General features: G+C 39.1%; 1 pseudogene; it reads right to left on the bottom strand.

Annotated features, from left to right (window-relative positions):
- Positions 1–12,911: 12,911 nt before the first annotated feature.
- LOC109679752 (lactosylceramide 1,3-N-acetyl-beta-D-glucosaminyltransferase-like) lies at positions 12,912–14,043 on the bottom strand (annotated as a pseudogene).
- Between the last annotated feature and the right edge of the window lie 3,526 nt (positions 14,044–17,569).

Raw genomic sequence — 17,569 nt, forward strand, 5'->3', positions numbered from 1 at the left:
ATTGAACATTTTTGTCATTCAGTTTGTTACTCAAATTGACCTGGTTTGTGAGGGACACACACTCACACACACATACACAGACACACACACATACAGAAATACACACGCACATACACACTCACACATACACATACACACACATACACATACAAACACACACACATACACACATATACACACGCACATATACACAAATACAGACATACATAAATATGCAAATTCACACGTACACACACACACAGTCACACACACAGTAACACACATACACACACACGTACACACTCACACACGCACACATACACACATACACACTCAAACTTATACACATACACAGACACACATACACACACACATACACACAGACACACAAATACAAACACACATACACACTCACACAAACAGACACACACATACGCACACATACACACTCACACAAACAGACACACACATACGCACACATACACATACACATGCAAACATACACATGCACATACACACATACACAAATACACATGCACATACACAGAGATGCACACACATGTGCACACAAACAGACACACAGACACACGCACATACACACACATACACAAATACACATGCACACACACATACCATACACCTACATACACACTCACACACACATACACAGACACACACACATACAAAGGTGAACACATGCACATACACATACACACATTTACACACATAAACATACACACAAACACAAATACACACGCACATACACACACATATACATGCATGTACACACACATACAAACGCACATACACACATACACACACATACACAAATACACATGCACATCCACACTCACATATACACAGATGCACACACACACATACACACACAGATTGACACATACTTACGCACACATGCGCACACACATACATGCATATACACACATACACAAATACACACACATACACAAGCATATACATGCACCCACAAACACACTCACACACATACATACATACACACACAGACACACTCACACACACATAAACACACATACACACATACACAAACACATATACACACATACATGTGCAGATATTCACACATACACACGCACATACACACATACACACACACACATACTCACATACACACACATGCACACATACACACGTGGACACACATATACATATACACACATACACGCACATACACACATATGCACACATACACACGCACATAACAATACACACGTGCATACACACACATACACACATACCCACATACACACACGCACATGCAAACACATACACTCGTATACGCACATACACACAGAAGCACACACATGTGCATGCACACAGACACACGCTCATACACACATATACACAAATGCACATACTAACATACACACAGATACACACACATACACATACACACACATACACACACAAACACACATACACACATGTACACAGACACACGTACAAATGCATATACTCATGCACACACACACATACACACGCACACACACACACACACTAACATATACACACCCACATCCACACACATACACACCTGCACATACACACATACACACACATACACAAATACACATGCACATACACACTCACATACACACACACATAAAAACACATACACACATACACAACCACATACACACAGATACACACATACACATGCACACACGCCTACTCACACATAAACACACACATACACACTCATACACACATACACAGACACACACATACACACTTACACACACATACATACATGCACATGCCCATACTCACACAAACACATGCACACATACACACACACACACACACATACCCACAGGTGCAGATACACACACACATACAAACAAACACACACATACACACACACAAACCCACACACCCGCAATCATTCCCAGGGGAATTAAGACCCAAAGATTTATTAAATTACGTAAATTAGTCACTAAGCAGCACAGAATCTACACTGTATTTTCGTCACCTGTATCTAGGCGTTTTGTGTTGAGTTGTTTCATTTTGGCATTGATTCCACAATCACAGTGCATGGTGATGCTGTGTCCAGTGTTTTCTGAATTTCTCCTCCGTGACTGTCCCGTTTCCTTGATAATCAGAAGGCAAGTGTCACCATTCTATGGCCAATGCAGACTCTAAATGGCGATTCCTAGGAAAACTTAGCACCACTGTGTGGGATATTATCATCATTTCAAAATAACCAGCTGTCCTAAATTAGCAGGGTACCTTCCTTGGCATATTATGCTTTTGGAATATGGAATAATTCATCCAACAGTCTTAGATCCAGTGTCTGAAGTATTGACTTGTGCTATGAGCAAAACGTTCTCAAGTAAAGAATCCCTGAACCTGGTTTTGTGAAAATAGAAGAAACAGTTTCTGTGAGCTTAGTAGAGAATGAGAAAGCCTCTGTGATGCAGTGTGTGTGGTTCCAGGTTCATGGGCACCAAACCATGTCATTTCCACTATCTCTCACCTGGACTGCTATAAGACCTGTCACCCACTTTCCAACTGCATTCATTCTGGCACTGCTCTGCTCCATTTTCCATATTGTTGTCAGGTCTATCATGTGTCACATCTAGTTTCTCATGGTGTGCCAATAGAGCTTTAACTTTGGGCTGCAAAGTCTGACCTGCATTGTCCTTACCACCCTGCTTGTCTTCATCCTGATCCTCTCCTCTCTGCTGCAGTGCCATCCGAGAGTCCAACTCCATGGTATGTCCTTGGGAAGATCCACAAATTCTGTACCCATGCTGACCCTCTGCTTGGAACAGTCTTCTTCCCCAGTTCTCATTGGTAAATTCTTTATATTCTGTGGACTGTGGATCACGCATCTATTGCTCACACAAGGCTTTCCTCAATCCCATGGGCAAGCAGAAAAGGGAACAGAACAAGCAAGTCTCCGTGAGTCACAGCCCTCATAATTGTTGGGATTTGATGGTTTGATTTATGTATATTTTAGTTCACTTGATTAATGAATGAGTCCTCACTAGACTTAAAACCCCTGGAGGCAAGAATCATTTTTTTCTTTTCAAATCTGTTACCCAATATCTTCTGGAATAAAGCAGGCACTCAGTGATATTTTTGAGATGGTGAAAGAAGCATTTTAAAACTGCTTGGAGATCTACATGGTTCCATGAGTACTTTTATTTGAACAGGGAAATTTGTACCATATTGCAGTGGTAGAAATCCTTCTGCTGAAGATAAAGTCTAACAAACCCTTCACCAAGATATGATTTTGCTCGGGACTATACTATAGACCCACCTTCATCACGTATATGCAGCACAGAAACCCACTCCCGAGAGGATTAAAGAGAATGATGGAAGAGGTGAATTCAACTATGTTATAATGTAAGCTCTTTTGTAAATGTCACAGTGTATCACCAATACAGCAATAATATGATAATAAAATGTAAAGGAATAAAAAAGAAGAGGTGAGAAAAGTTATACATGCTCTTTATATATAATCATCTTTGGTCACAAACTCTGGCAAAGAGCATTGGTCCAGGTTGACAGGTGCTGAGAAAATGCCATCACACAGGCTGTTGGGCAAGGTTGGGAATCTTTGTGGATTTGATTTGGTGGAGACTCTTGGAATAGTTTTTGTGACAAGGAAAATGTGCACGAGGAATCTCTTCCTGGCTGGTTATGTTAGGGTTGGACTTAAGTGATTCTGTTTTAATTTTGACACCTTTCACACTTCTACTGTCTTTTAATCTATGGACCGTATGCATATTTTTCCTGTTTCATCGGAGCTTACAAAGACCAAGGACTGTGGTATTAACTGTGCTCAGCTTCCCAACAGATACCATCTTTCCTGTATTTAATGCAAATACAAAGACTGTGTGTTGACTCCGAATCTGATCCATGATATCCACTAATTATTGCAGCTAGATTCTTCATATATGTCTTTCAGTGCTGCAGAAAACCATCATAGTTAGCGTCCCATAATGTAGGGGGGCAGGGACTTTGGACAAAGAAAAGTGAGGAAAGTACTTCCTCTAAATTTGAAAAATAATTTAAAGTGGAAAATATATTTATGTTAAGGGGAGAACATGCACAGGAGTAATAGGGAAAGAGAAGGAAACCTAAAACTTGAATGTGGTTGATGTGCTAACTCTAGAGCAGCAAATAAAGTAATCTTCAATAACCAGAGGCCACTATGAGAAGGGGACTAGCAAGTTGTGACGAGGTCTGATAGAGAGGAACCAATGTGGGTTGTAATACATAAGTGCATGGAAGCAATGGTAGGAATCACTCTGTACAGCTATCTTTATCTCTACCTAGCAAAAATGCTACATCTTTCTTATTATCTCCTATGTTTTCTATTCAACAAAATCGGAGAACAAGAGAGGAGAACAGGCTCTGACTTGAAGCAGGAGGATGGGGATATGGCCCAAACAATGTATACACATGTGAGTAAATTTTAAACTGCTAAAAAAGAAAAATATATATACTTATGACAGTCATTAGATGACAACAGATGACTACTGGGTCAAGATTGGGTAAAGCAACCTCTCTGTTCAATTCCCTCACCTGGAAATTTGAAGGTGATGAAAACAGGGTGTACCTTTTTATACATACAAAACTATATGAACTTGATCCATGCCCATCTTTGCAAGAAGTAGACTGAGCAGGCTATTGAGTCTTGTGAGCATTAGTTTTGCCCACTATACTTTGAGGTAATCTGTGACTTAAAAACTTTATCTGTAAATTATAACTACAAGAGCTGAGCCTTATCCTTGAAGTATATACGAGATTGCATAGGTTATGACAGCAAAATGAAATACTCAATTGCTAATGACATTTATGGAATAAATGATCTTATGCAAAAACAACCATGGTGTTTGATAGAAGAAGAAATCTATTGCCTCTTAGAGATGACTGAGCACTATGCCTTACACATGTGGGAAGGAACAAGTTCTGCTGGAGGTTGTTATCAGTGTAAAAGTGAGCTGTTCACAAGTACAGAGTCTCCCATGACAAAGCAGAGACATCAGCCACACTTATATGATAGCTCTGTCATGTGTGAAGATGAAAATCAACAAAATTCTAACATTTCTAGAATTCCTCAAGGGATTAAATGTTCAGTTCCCCTTCTGCCTATTAAAAACACAAACCCACACATTATGAGGCCGTCTCATAAAGAGAAAATGACTTATTCAAGTGGAATTTTTAAAAACAATCTCAGGCATCCTGTCTACATATTTGTGAGAGTGGTATGCATTCGATCTCACCCAACTATAGTTGTGTATGAACTGGCATGGATGAGTACTCTCTATTCCAAATACATAGAAATACTTGGAAAAATATGAAATAGCTGAGATCCAACTGAGAGAAAATAACACTTCAAGTGTATTTCTCAAGTGTGTAATCAGAATTAAAATCAGAGGTTAAAAAAAGTATATATTTACTGACTTAGGTTCTGGACTCAGATAAGAGTGAAGAGTGAGGAGAAGTTTTATTAGTACTGAAGTGGGAACAGGAAATGAGAACTCTGGCTTGCATGAAGCAAGGAGCAGGAACACATGAGAGACACCTAGCATAAAACCTGTAACACCTGCACTGTTCGTGAAGCTAGAGATAGAGAAAAATGATGGGGAAGGTGGATTGCAGGCAAACCTAAGTCACAGCTAGAAAGAGAAACAGTGGTGAGAAGTGAGTGATCTCAGGAAGGGTCTGGATATAGAGCCTTTGCGCAGCTTAGTTGCCTTAAAATATCAGAATGTGTCTATGACTAATAAAATTCCTTCTGCTTTGAAAGGCTCAAACTCAAAATACAACCATAGAATATCTCCACGATGCAATTTCATAGAAAATAACTCCACTAGTAGTGAACGTTTCTCTCTCTCTCTCTTTCACACACACACACAGACACACACACACACAGAGAGAGAAAGAGAGAGAGAGTGAGAGAGAGAGAGAAGAGGAGTTAAGATTCATGAAAAATAGAGTTCAGTTTCCTTTAGCAAGAAAACAGGAATTCAAAGATAAGATTGCAGGTAGTGCAAATTTTCCAGACTTAAGTAAATGCTGACATTCTCAGATGGAAAGAATATTGTGTCACAGATAGGAGAATGTAAACAGTAATCAATAGTTGAAATTCTGAGACAAACCAAATCCTCAAAGTCAAAGAGGAAAAGCTCACATCTCAGTGGATAAGGGAGAAATCTAGGACCCACTTTCTGTTACTTTCTGACCATTTCCACTATCCTTGAACTGCTAAGAACTCCTCACTCGGGTTGACCTTATAGATTGCACCTGTGGGTTTGCTCCCAGGCTTCTGGTTGGTGTCAGTAGCACCCCTTCAGAATCCCAGGTTGTTGACCCTTCTTGCAATATCAATACTAATTCCAACAGATTACCTGCAGATAAAAAGAAAATTAGATATTATAGTTTTCATTAGAAATAACAGAGAAGTCCCCTCCCAAATTAAAGGACTCCAGGGTAGGGACTCAAGGTAAAAACATATTTGTAATGGAAATATTGCTCATGAGTAAGTAAAAATCAAAAAGACTAACCGAACATCCACAATATGAACTAGCGATCATTAAATATTCTTAAAGATTAATAAATGATGTGCTTCTATTAAAAAGAAAAGTGATCTCGTCTGGGACTTGGTATGAAAAGTTTCCACCATGGAATTTCCATATGTTTTGACATGAACAAAGTCCAAGGCAGATGTGGTAAATAACAAATTTGCATTAAAATGCTGACTCAACAAGGTGGGAAACCAGAGTCATATTTTTCTAAATTTATTGAATCCTTTAAAGAGGATTATAGCATTAGTGACTTTAGGAACGTAATGACAGTGACTTTAGGCTGAAAATCAGTGGCAAAATTAGACAAAATATAAAAGCAAATAACATAGAAGAGCTTTCTGACCCTCTTACTTGGGAATAAACAGTGCCCAGTGCAACATTGCAATGTAGTGGGTTCTAAAATGTTTAATTCCCCATCATTCTTTCTGTGTTTAAAAATATTGTCCCCTTCACTCCCTGTATTGGTTTGGAAAATATGAATTCTGTTTAAATTCCCCAATGTTTTTCTGAAACATTTTAACACACTTACTTGATTTCGAATAGGTACCAACTAATGCTATAATCCTCTTTAAGGGATTCAATAAATTTAGAAAAATATGACCCTGTTTTCCCCCATTGTTGAGTAAGCATTTTAATGCAAATTTGTTATTTACCACATTTGCCTTGGACTTGATTTATGTCAAAACACATGGAAATTCCATGGTGGAAACTTTTCATACCAAGTCACAGACAAGATCACTTTTCTTTTTAATAGAAGCACATTATTTATTAATCTTTAAGAATATTTAATATCACTAGTTCACATTGTGGATGTTCGGTTAGTCTTTTTGATTTTTACTTACTCATGAGCAATATTTCCATTACAAATATGTTTTTACCTTGAATCCCTACCCTGGAGTCCTTTAATTTGGGAGGGGACTTCTCTGTTATTTCTAATGAAATCTATAATATCTTATTTTCTTTTTATCTGCAAGTAATCTGTTGGAATTAGTATTGATATTGCAAGAAGGGTCAACAACCTGGGATTCTGAAGGGGTGCTACTGACACCAACCAGAAGCCTGGGAGCAAACCCACAGGTGCAATCTATAAGGTCAACCTGAGTGAGGAGTTCTTAGCAGTTCAAGGATAGTGGAAATGGTCAGAAAGTAATAGAAAGTACGTCCTAGATTTCTCTCTTATCCACTGAGATGTGAGCTTTTCCTCTTTGACTTTGAGGATTTGGTTTATCTCAGAATTTCAACTATTGATTACTGTTTACATTCTTCTATCTGTGACACAACATTCTTTCCATCTGAGAATGTCAGTATTTACTTAAGTCTGGAAAATTTGCACTACCTGCAATCTTATCTTTGAATTCCTGTTTTCCTGCTAAAGGAAACTGAACTCTATTTTTCATGAATCTTAACTACTCTTCTCTCTCTCTCTCTCTCTCTCTCTCTCTCTGTGTGTGTGTGTGTGTGTGTGTGTGTGTGTGAAAAAGAGAGAGAACGTTCTCTACTAGTGGAGTTATTTTCTATGAAATTGCATCGTGGAGATATTCTATGGTTGTATTTTGAGTTTGAGCCTTCTAAAGCAGAAGGAATTTTATTAGTCATAGACACATTCTGATATTTTAAGGCAACTAAGCTGCAAAGGCTCTATATCCTGACCCTTCCTGAGATCACTCACTTCTCACCACTGTTTCTCTTTCTAGCTGTGACTTAGGTTTGCCTGCAATCCACCTTCCCCATCATTTTTCTCTATCTCTAGCTTCACGAACAGTGCAGGTGTTACAGGTTTTATGCTAGGTGTCTCTCATGTGTTCCTGCTCCTTCCTTCATGCAAGCCAGAGTTCTCATTTCCTGTTCCCACTTCAGTACTAATAAAACTTCTCCTCACTCTTCACTCTTATCTGAGTCCAGAACCTAAATCAGTAAATACAGACTTTTTTGAACCTCTGATTTTACTTCTGATTACACACTTGAGAAATACACTTGAAGTGTTATTTTCTCCCAGCTGGAACTCAGCTATTTCATATTTTTCCAAGTATTTCTACGTATTTGGAACAGATAGTACTCATCCATGCCAGTTCATACACGACTTTATTTGGGTGAGATCGAATGCATACCACTCTCACAAATATGTAGACAGGATGCCTGAGATTGTTTTTAAAAATTCCACTTGAATAAGTCATTTTCTCTTTATGAGACGGCCTCATAATGTGTGGGTTTGTGTTTTTAATAGGCAGAAGGGGAACTGAACATTTAATCCCTCGAGGAATTCTAGAAATGTTAGAATTTTGTTGATTTTCATCTTCACACATGACAGAGCTATCATATAAGTGTGGCTGATGTCTCTGCCTTGTCATGGGAGACTCTGTACTTGTGAACAGCTCACTTTCACACTGATAATAACCTCCAGCAGAACTTGTTCCTTCCCACATGTGTAAGGCATAGTGCTCAGTCATCTCTAAGAGGCAATAGATTTCTTCTTCTATCAAACACCATGGTTGTTTTTGCATAAGATCATTTATTCCATAAATTTCATTAGCAATTGAGTATTTCACTTTGCTGTCATAACCTATACAATCTCGTATATACTTCAAGGATAAGGCTCAGCTCTTGTAGCTATAATTTACAGATAAAGTTTTTAAGTCACAGATTACCTCAAAGTATAGTGGGCAAAACTAATGATCACAAGACTCAATAGCCTGCTCAGTCTACTTCTTGCAAAGATGGGCATGAATCAAGTTCATATAGTTTTGTATGTATAAAAAGGTACACTCTGTTTTCATCACCTTCAAATTTCCAGGTGAGGTAATTGAACAGAGAGGTTGCTTTACCCAATCTTGGCCCAATAGTCATCTGTTGCCAACTAATGACTGTCACATAAGTATTTTTCTTTTTTTAGCATTTTAAAATTTACTCACATGTGTACACATTGTTTGGTCCACATCCCCATCCTCCTGCTTCCACACAGTGGTGTTAAGTTTTCCTAGGAATCGCCATTTAGAGTCTGCATTGGCCATAGAATGGTGATATTTGCCTTCTGATTATCAAGGAAACGGGACAGTCACGGAGGAGAAATTCAGAAAACACTGGACACAGAATCACCATGCACTGTGTTGTGAAATCAATGCCAAAATGAAACAACCCAACACAAAACGCCTAGATACAGGTGACGAAAATACAGTGTAGATTCTGTGCTGCTTAGTGAATAATTTTCTTAATTTAATAAAGCTTTGGGTCTTAATTACCCTGGGAATGATTGCGGGTGTGTGTGTGTGTGTGTGTGTGTGTGTGTGTATGTGTGCTTGTGTGAGTGTGTGTATGTGCTTTTGTATGTGTGTATGTGTGTGTCTATGTGTGTGTATGTGCCTATGTATGTGCGAGTGTATGTGTGTGTATTTGTATGTGTATGTGTGTGTATGTGCGTGTATGTGTGTGTATGTGTGTGTACATCTGTATGTGTATTTGTGTGTGCGTGCGTGTGTATGTGTGTATGTGTATGTGCATGTGTGTGTGTAAATGTGTATGATGGTGTGTATGTGTGTATGTGTGTAGGTCTGTGTATGTGTATGTTTGTAAATGTGTGTGTATGTGCATTTGTGTATGTGTGTGTGCATGTATGTGTGTGTCTGTATGTGTATGTGTGTGTATGTGCGTGTGTATGTGTGTCTGTGTATGTGCATGTGTGCATGTGTGTGTGTCTCTATATGTGTGTCTGTGTGCGTGCGTGCATATGTGTGTATGTGTGTTTATGTGTGTGTATTTGCGTGTGTGTATGTGCATGTGTATGTGTGTGCATGTGCGTGTGTGTTTGTGTGTGTGTGTGTGTATGTGCGTGGTTTCATATTATAGAAATAAAATCATGCAGAGAAATTTGAGCACTCCTCTTTTGTCACTTACAGATGGCCAATCAGAAGAAGGCTGTTTCTTCCAATTAATAACTTGATATTTGTACATATTGTCCCCCAACATAAAATAGATAGATTTGCAGTTTTCAGTTTTGAGTAGAGGTCAAACTGCTTCTAAAGTGAGCCAAAGTGGTTCTCAAAGTTTCTAACGAGTTAAATTATGATGTCTACAAGCAAATCTAAAACTTTCAGCACCAGCTACACTGTGATGCCACCACACATTTTCTCAGCTTTTCCCTCTACAGTCTATTCCATGCATTTTACTAAAAATCAGGCCCTCATTTGCTCCCTTTCTACCTATCTATTCTTATTTGATGCAGTGGAAATATCTTGGTGACCCCATTTCCAAGCTGAGAGAAGATTAGCAGTCAGGAAGCAGGAACAAACTGACTGTAAGAAAGGAGACAAGAAAATTGCCCCACAGAGGCAGGAGAAGCCCGTTGTTTGCAATCACTCAATGTCCAGAACAAGCCCTAAGTGCCACAGTAGGACTTGTACCACTGCTGTTTCCTTGATGTCCATAAAGATAACAGAATCATCCATGGTAAAGGAATGAGGTTCTGCACGTTTCAGGAAGGGAGTAGACTGTTCAATGATGTAAATGAAAGACTGACACTTTAAAGTTAACAGAAACCTTTGAGATAATTTTCTTAAGGAAATCAGAGAAACAAAGTGTTTTTTAGGAAGCAAATTTTAACAGATCCAAGTATAGATACACAGGGTATAGCCTGCCCTAAGGCAAATAGGTATTTAAGAATTAACTAATAAAGATTAAGTATAAACCCACTTTGTCAAAAGTCCTTTGTTCTTTACAGTTTTTAAAAGTCATCAGAAAATCTAAACTGCAATGGTCTAAAACCCTGAATTTATTCTGAAAGTAACTACCTCTTAAATGTTTGACACTGTAGTCTTGATAATAGTTAAAAATACCAAATTTCCTAAGCAATTTAAACAAACCTCACATTTCAAAATAGAATAGACGTAGAAAAGATTTCTGTGAACATTAACAATCTACCTGTAGCCAGGGACTGGTGGCTGAAACATATGATCCTACCTGCTCAAGAGCTGGGTTCAGAAGGATGCTGATGTGAAGGCAGCCCTGGAAAAATAGTGTGGCAGACCCTATTCCAAAAAAATCACATAAAAAGACTCGTGGAGTGGCTCAAATGGCAAGAGTGCCTGCCTAGGAGGCATGAAGCCATAAGTTCAAACCCCAGTGCTGCCAAAACAGAAACGAATATATTCTTGGTAAAATTACAGATGTCTTCATGCAGGTTTATACCCTGAGAAATTTTTGTTAGTTTGGTCTTTTGTGTGTTTGGGGCATCATCTTATGAATGAGGCATCTGAGTTTTCTCAAACAGGTGCCTGTGAAGCCAGTGTTTTGATAATCAGTTCAACTGTTTTTGCTAAAGTCACTATATTGCCTTTGAGAGATTATATAATGTCCCTAGAAACAGACATCTGTAGTGAGTTGTTTGCATCATGAACATGTTTTTATTGTGTTTAATAAAATAAGTCTAAGTTATTTATAGATCTCAGGCATAACTCTTCAATAACCAAGAACACGCAGCTTTACAAATGTTTTCAGTCTCTGGCAATTTCTACATCACTTTTATGCTACTTTCAAGTTTGACATGTTTAAAAGATAAAGATCCTCTCTGATAGTTATTCGAGTCAAGAATAGATTGTTTTAGATACTACAGCTTTGATTTACTATTCTAAATTTAAAACTCTGAACTTGGGACAAAATACTGTGGTTTATGATGTTGGAAAGGGATGGGCTAATTTTACTAATTAGTACAAGCATTTAAACACTAATATTATATAATTTATACAGGAAAGAGGCTTTTAATGATCTGTGTGTTTGTCTGAGCCTTGCTAGGCAAGAGCTCTATTGCTCTGAGGCTGAGCCTCACAGGCAGCACAGCCATTTACAATGAAAGTGCAGATAGTTTCCTGCTCTGTCTCCTAAGAACAAGAGACTTTTATCAGATTCATGTACTTTGTCCTCTGGCAATGCTTCCATACCCCCACACCCCCACTACCTCCACCAAGAGCTCTTTAGCAAAAATAAGGTACATTAATTTCTTTGAAATGCTGTAATGTACATTCACTTGGTATTTTCAAAAGCTGTTATTCTAATACTGAGGTTTCTTAATAATTTCCCCACATCTCATATATACATGTGGAATTAAACAAAAGCTTGAATTTTGCATTTGATTTTTCACTCATATTATCCCTTTCAAAATTTGAATTCTTCTGAAATGACTTTAGGCCATGAATCAGATGTTACATTGAATAGCTTCCATAATGAAAGACACATTTTGATAGATTGTGCTTGCAGAATCTCTCTTTGTCCTTCACATTCATTTTACTTAGGGTATAGAAAACATTTAAGTGTTTTCATCCAGTGTTGGCTCAGTGACATTGAAAATATCTGAGTGTTCACGTACTATTAGAAAAATGCAGCCCTGCAAGGATATGTGTCTGTATAGGTCAATTTGCGTAGGAGAACTATCTCAATGAATCTGCAATATTTTTTACAAAACCCTTAGAAATATTTCCCCTAGGATCTGTAGTATCCTTCCAAAGATGCAGAAGGTATTGAACATGTCCATGAGATGTCATCATTTTTATGTAGATGCAAGGTTGATAATGAGCTTTACCTTCATTAGGAAAAACATATGGTACACTGCTACTATTCCCATTTTTTTTGCCACAGAGGCCCATGAACACATCATCTATACAAAGAATAGAATTCAGTGCCTGTGACACCTCATGGACTTTGTCAGCCACTTCACTGGAGAAGGCATAGGCAGTGCCAGCCCCATACACAGGGTAGTTGGCCTCTGGTACATTTCATAACAAACGTAGTATTTGATGCTTTTACCCTAATGGGAGGGGTGCCACAATGAACATAACCAATCCAAAAGTCTTGAACACCAGTTTGTTCTAACCCATGATGGTATTCAATAAGATTTGGCATGTGAAAAAACATGCCATCATCAGCAGGCATCAAGAATTTGCCATGTAGATCAAAGGAGTTTGCCCAACTGAACTGCAGAAGGAATTTAAGAGTAAAAGTGTAGAAAAAAATTGGCAAAGTCTTGCTGAATTATATCGCTGTACACTTGGGTCTTCCCAAACCAGTTTTCTTTGCAGTTCTCCATTGAGTGCAGGAGGAGTACCTAAGGCAACCAAAGTTTTGATGCCGGCATTAAGTTAAGACTGAACAAAGTTCTAGTTGCCCCACATTCTTCTAATGGCAGAAAGTCACTCATAGTTCTCAGGAGTCTTTATAAACAGTGAAAGGAGGACATCTTGAGTGTGACACTTCTTGTGGCTTATCAAGTATAGGTAGCAATCTCCCTCTGAACTGTCATAAGAGACAGGGTATCATTCACAAAGTCATAGCTATTTACGAGGTGTCTGTAAGAGTAGGACTTCATTTGTCTCACAATGGGATTATGAGTTGGTCCCCTAAAAACCATCAAACTTAGTATGAAACAAGTGGATAATATCTGAAAAAAACTGCCCACTTTGTCTCTTCTGCTACTTACCAACATTCCCACGTCCACGTGCGTGTTTTTTCAGGATCTGTATTAAACAGACTCTTGCTTCTTCAAGAATATAGAACTTAGTAGTTCGCAGAACTTTTATGTGTAGTAATTTAAAATGGAAAAGGATCTTCTTTCACACATTTGTTTATTTTCATGTCATTTTCTCTGAGATTGCAAAAGAATGGAACACACTATAGAGTGAGGACATTGGCACACAGCATCCTTCTACCCTGGCATTCTTCGTAGAGTTTCATGTGTGGACTCTGCTCTTGCTGTGAATATGAACTGCTACTGTGTAGTGCACCACAGGCAGGATGCTGGGAAGGCTACGGAGATGGTCCAGGTGTAGATCCTCCATCAAAGAATTAGTAAGCGTTTTGATGCAGGGTGGAAACAGGACCAAGTTCAAGTCCTGCTCCCCAAAGGTACCAGTCAGAGATTGGCTTTCCTCCCTGAGGCAGAGGGCAAGTCACTCATCTCAAAAACAAAGTGCCAGTTGAAGCCTGGAAAGCCAGAATCCAACATGCTTCCTGTGGTCTCTAGCATTGTGAATCAAAACTAGACAACTTTCCTAAATGTGATATAGACATTCAGGGTTTGCCAGAAAACCTGTGTGGGAGACAGTATGACAGCACCTGACATGAATACCAGTGTTTAGAACATAATTGTGCGTGTGTCATATTGCAGGAAATTCAGTCTGAGAATGACCAAAAGTTTTAGACTCTCTCTCTCTCTCTCTCTCTCTCTCTCTCTCTCTGTGTGTGTGTGTGTGTGTATGTGTGTGTGTGTGTGTGTGTGTGTGTGTGTGTGTGTGAGGTAGTTATTGGTGTTTGAACTCAGACCCTCTGGCTTGCCACCCAGGCATCCTACCATGTTCCTAAACCATGTTCAATAATTTTTACGCAGCATAAAGTCAACACGTCTTCGGGTGAATCATTAGCAAACAAAACCTTAATAATGCATTTCATCTGGGCACCTTTGGCTCAGGCCTATAATCCTTGTTACTCAGGAGGCAGACCAGATCAGGCAGAAGACAGAGGTTCCAGACTAGACAGTGCAAATAGTTTATGAGACCCTATCTCAAAAACACCCAACCCAAAAACCCGTTGGCAGAGTGCTCAAGTGGTAGAAGGCTTGCCTGGAGGCATGAGGCTCTGAGTTCAAACCCCAGTACCACCAGATAAAAGAAATAATAATGTGCTCCTCACTTTTTACAGAAGTGAAGTAGCAGAGAAACTCTTTGAATATAACGAAGGTAGTCATAGTGTTGAATTCTTCAACCAGGTTCCAGAGGAAATTCTGAATCAGAAAATTCATCCAGGAGTAACACTACCTAAACATGGCCTGAGTGAAAAAGTCCTTTCTGCTCATGCATCAGTAAATGTCCCCCACATAGCTTTCATTGAACACAAACCATATGTGTCAGGAATATGGAGAGAAGCTGTGTGAACATACAAATTGTGGGCAAACCTCCAGGTCTCTTGATTGCCTTCAGAAGTATGAATGGCTCTCACTGTAGTGAAACTATGTCAATAAACACTGTGATGGTGCCTTTAGGCATCACAGTTCCTGTCAGATACATGAAGTGACTCACACTCTACAGAAACAACAGAAATGTAAGCAGTGTGGGAAGGTTTTTTTTCCAGGTGTTTCTGAAGACATGTAAAACTTCATAATGGAGAGAAAATCTATGTATGTAAGCAATATGGGAAAGCCTTTACTCATTCCGATTCCCTTCAACAATATATAGAATTCATGCAGGAGAGACGCCCGATGCATGTAAGCATTGTGGGAAAACACTTGCCTATTCTAGTTCTTTTCTGACATATGAAAGGATCCACACAGGACAGAAACCCTGTGTGTGTAAGCAGTGTGGGACAGCCTTTGTGTCTTCAAGTCACTTGTAAGTATATGTAGATGTCACTGCGAAGAGAGCCCCCAGGTATGTGAGCAATGTGGCAAAGCTTTAACTTGGTGCAGTAGCTTTTGAAGACATAAATGAAATCACAGTGGAGAAAATATCTGTGCCAGTAAACAGTGTGAGACAACCTTGTCTTGTTTGAGTGTTCTCATGAACAGTGAGAAACCCTATGAATGCAAGCAATGAGGAAAATTCTTCATTTGCTGTGATTCCCTTAGAAACATGGCAAGCTTAGGCTGGGGTGAATTCCTAAATACAGACGTGGGAAGGCCCCATCATCCCATGAGCTTTCTATGAAGCATGACACTACATAGGGAAGGGAAATGGCTATAATGCAAACTGTGGAAAAGGCTGTACTCAACCCAGTTAAATTCAAGAACATCAAATAGCATACTATGGTAAGAAATCCTGAGTAGAAGGGATGGTTCAAGGTTTTCTCTTAACCACCATCTAAGAATGCACCCAAGATGAAAAGATAGGATGCCTATGACTCACGCCCGTAATCCTAGCTACTGAGGCAGAGATCAGGAGGATTGAGGTTTGAAGCCAATTCCAGGCAAAGAATTTCTGAGACCCTATCTTGAAAATACCTTGTAGAACAAATGGCTGACAGAGTGGGAGTGGCTCAAGGTGGTAGAGCACCCACCTAGCAAGCCTTAGGCCCTGACTTCAAACCGCAATACTACCAAAAAATGTTCACTGGTATAATTTTAGCAGAATTAATAAATCATCTTATGAACCAGCCTTGGTCAATGATTCAACTTCGTATTCTTTTTTTATTCTCTTCTTTCCCCCATGCTGGGGAATTCATATCATTCCTTCAGCATCCTTCTGGAGCATCGTGCTCCTCATACCACTGAAAAGAGAGGTGGAGCCTTTGGGAACATGCAGCTTCTGGGGTGTGTGAGTAAGCCAGGAAAGACCCAGGAACCCAACACTCTTGGGATTTGGCTTAAAAACCCTACTTCCCCTTGGTATAACCTTATATTTCCTTGGCTCATTGCATAGCTATAGTCATGAGAATGAATGGGAAATTAATAAAGATTTATTTCCATTTCTCTATAAACCATACTCTTGTTTTAGAAATTCAGTCCAGGGTATAGAAATTCAGTAACACTGAAAATGTCTCATGCCATGGAACCCGGCAGAAACTATTTTGCCCTTATCTCTAATTTTGTTGAATTCCTATAAGCAATTTCCTTCCTATAAGCAATTATAGGAAGGAAAGGGTTTTTGCTGGTTGAGATAAGGATAGCTATACAGGGAGTTGACTCACATTAATTTCCTGTGCATGTGTGTTACCTTCTAGGTTAATTCTTACTGATCTAACCTTTTCTCTAGTTCCTGGTCCCCTTCTCCTATTGGCCTCAGTTGCTTTTAAGGTATCTGCTTTAATTTCTCTACGTTGAGGGCAACAAATGCTAACTAATTTTTTAGGTGTCTTACCTATCCTCATATCTCCCTTGTGTACTCTCGCTTTTATCATGTGCTCAAAGTCCAATCCCCTTGTTTTGTTTGCCCTTGATCTAATGTCCGCATATAAGGGAGAACATACGATTTTTGGTCTTTTGGGCCAGGCTAACCTCACTCAGAATGATGTCCTCCAATTCCATCCATTTACCAGCAAATGAT

Source organism: Castor canadensis, chromosome 14, assembly GCF_047511655.1.
Source record: "Castor canadensis chromosome 14, mCasCan1.hap1v2, whole genome shotgun sequence".
NCBI lineage: Eukaryota > Metazoa > Chordata > Mammalia > Rodentia > Castoridae > Castor > Castor canadensis.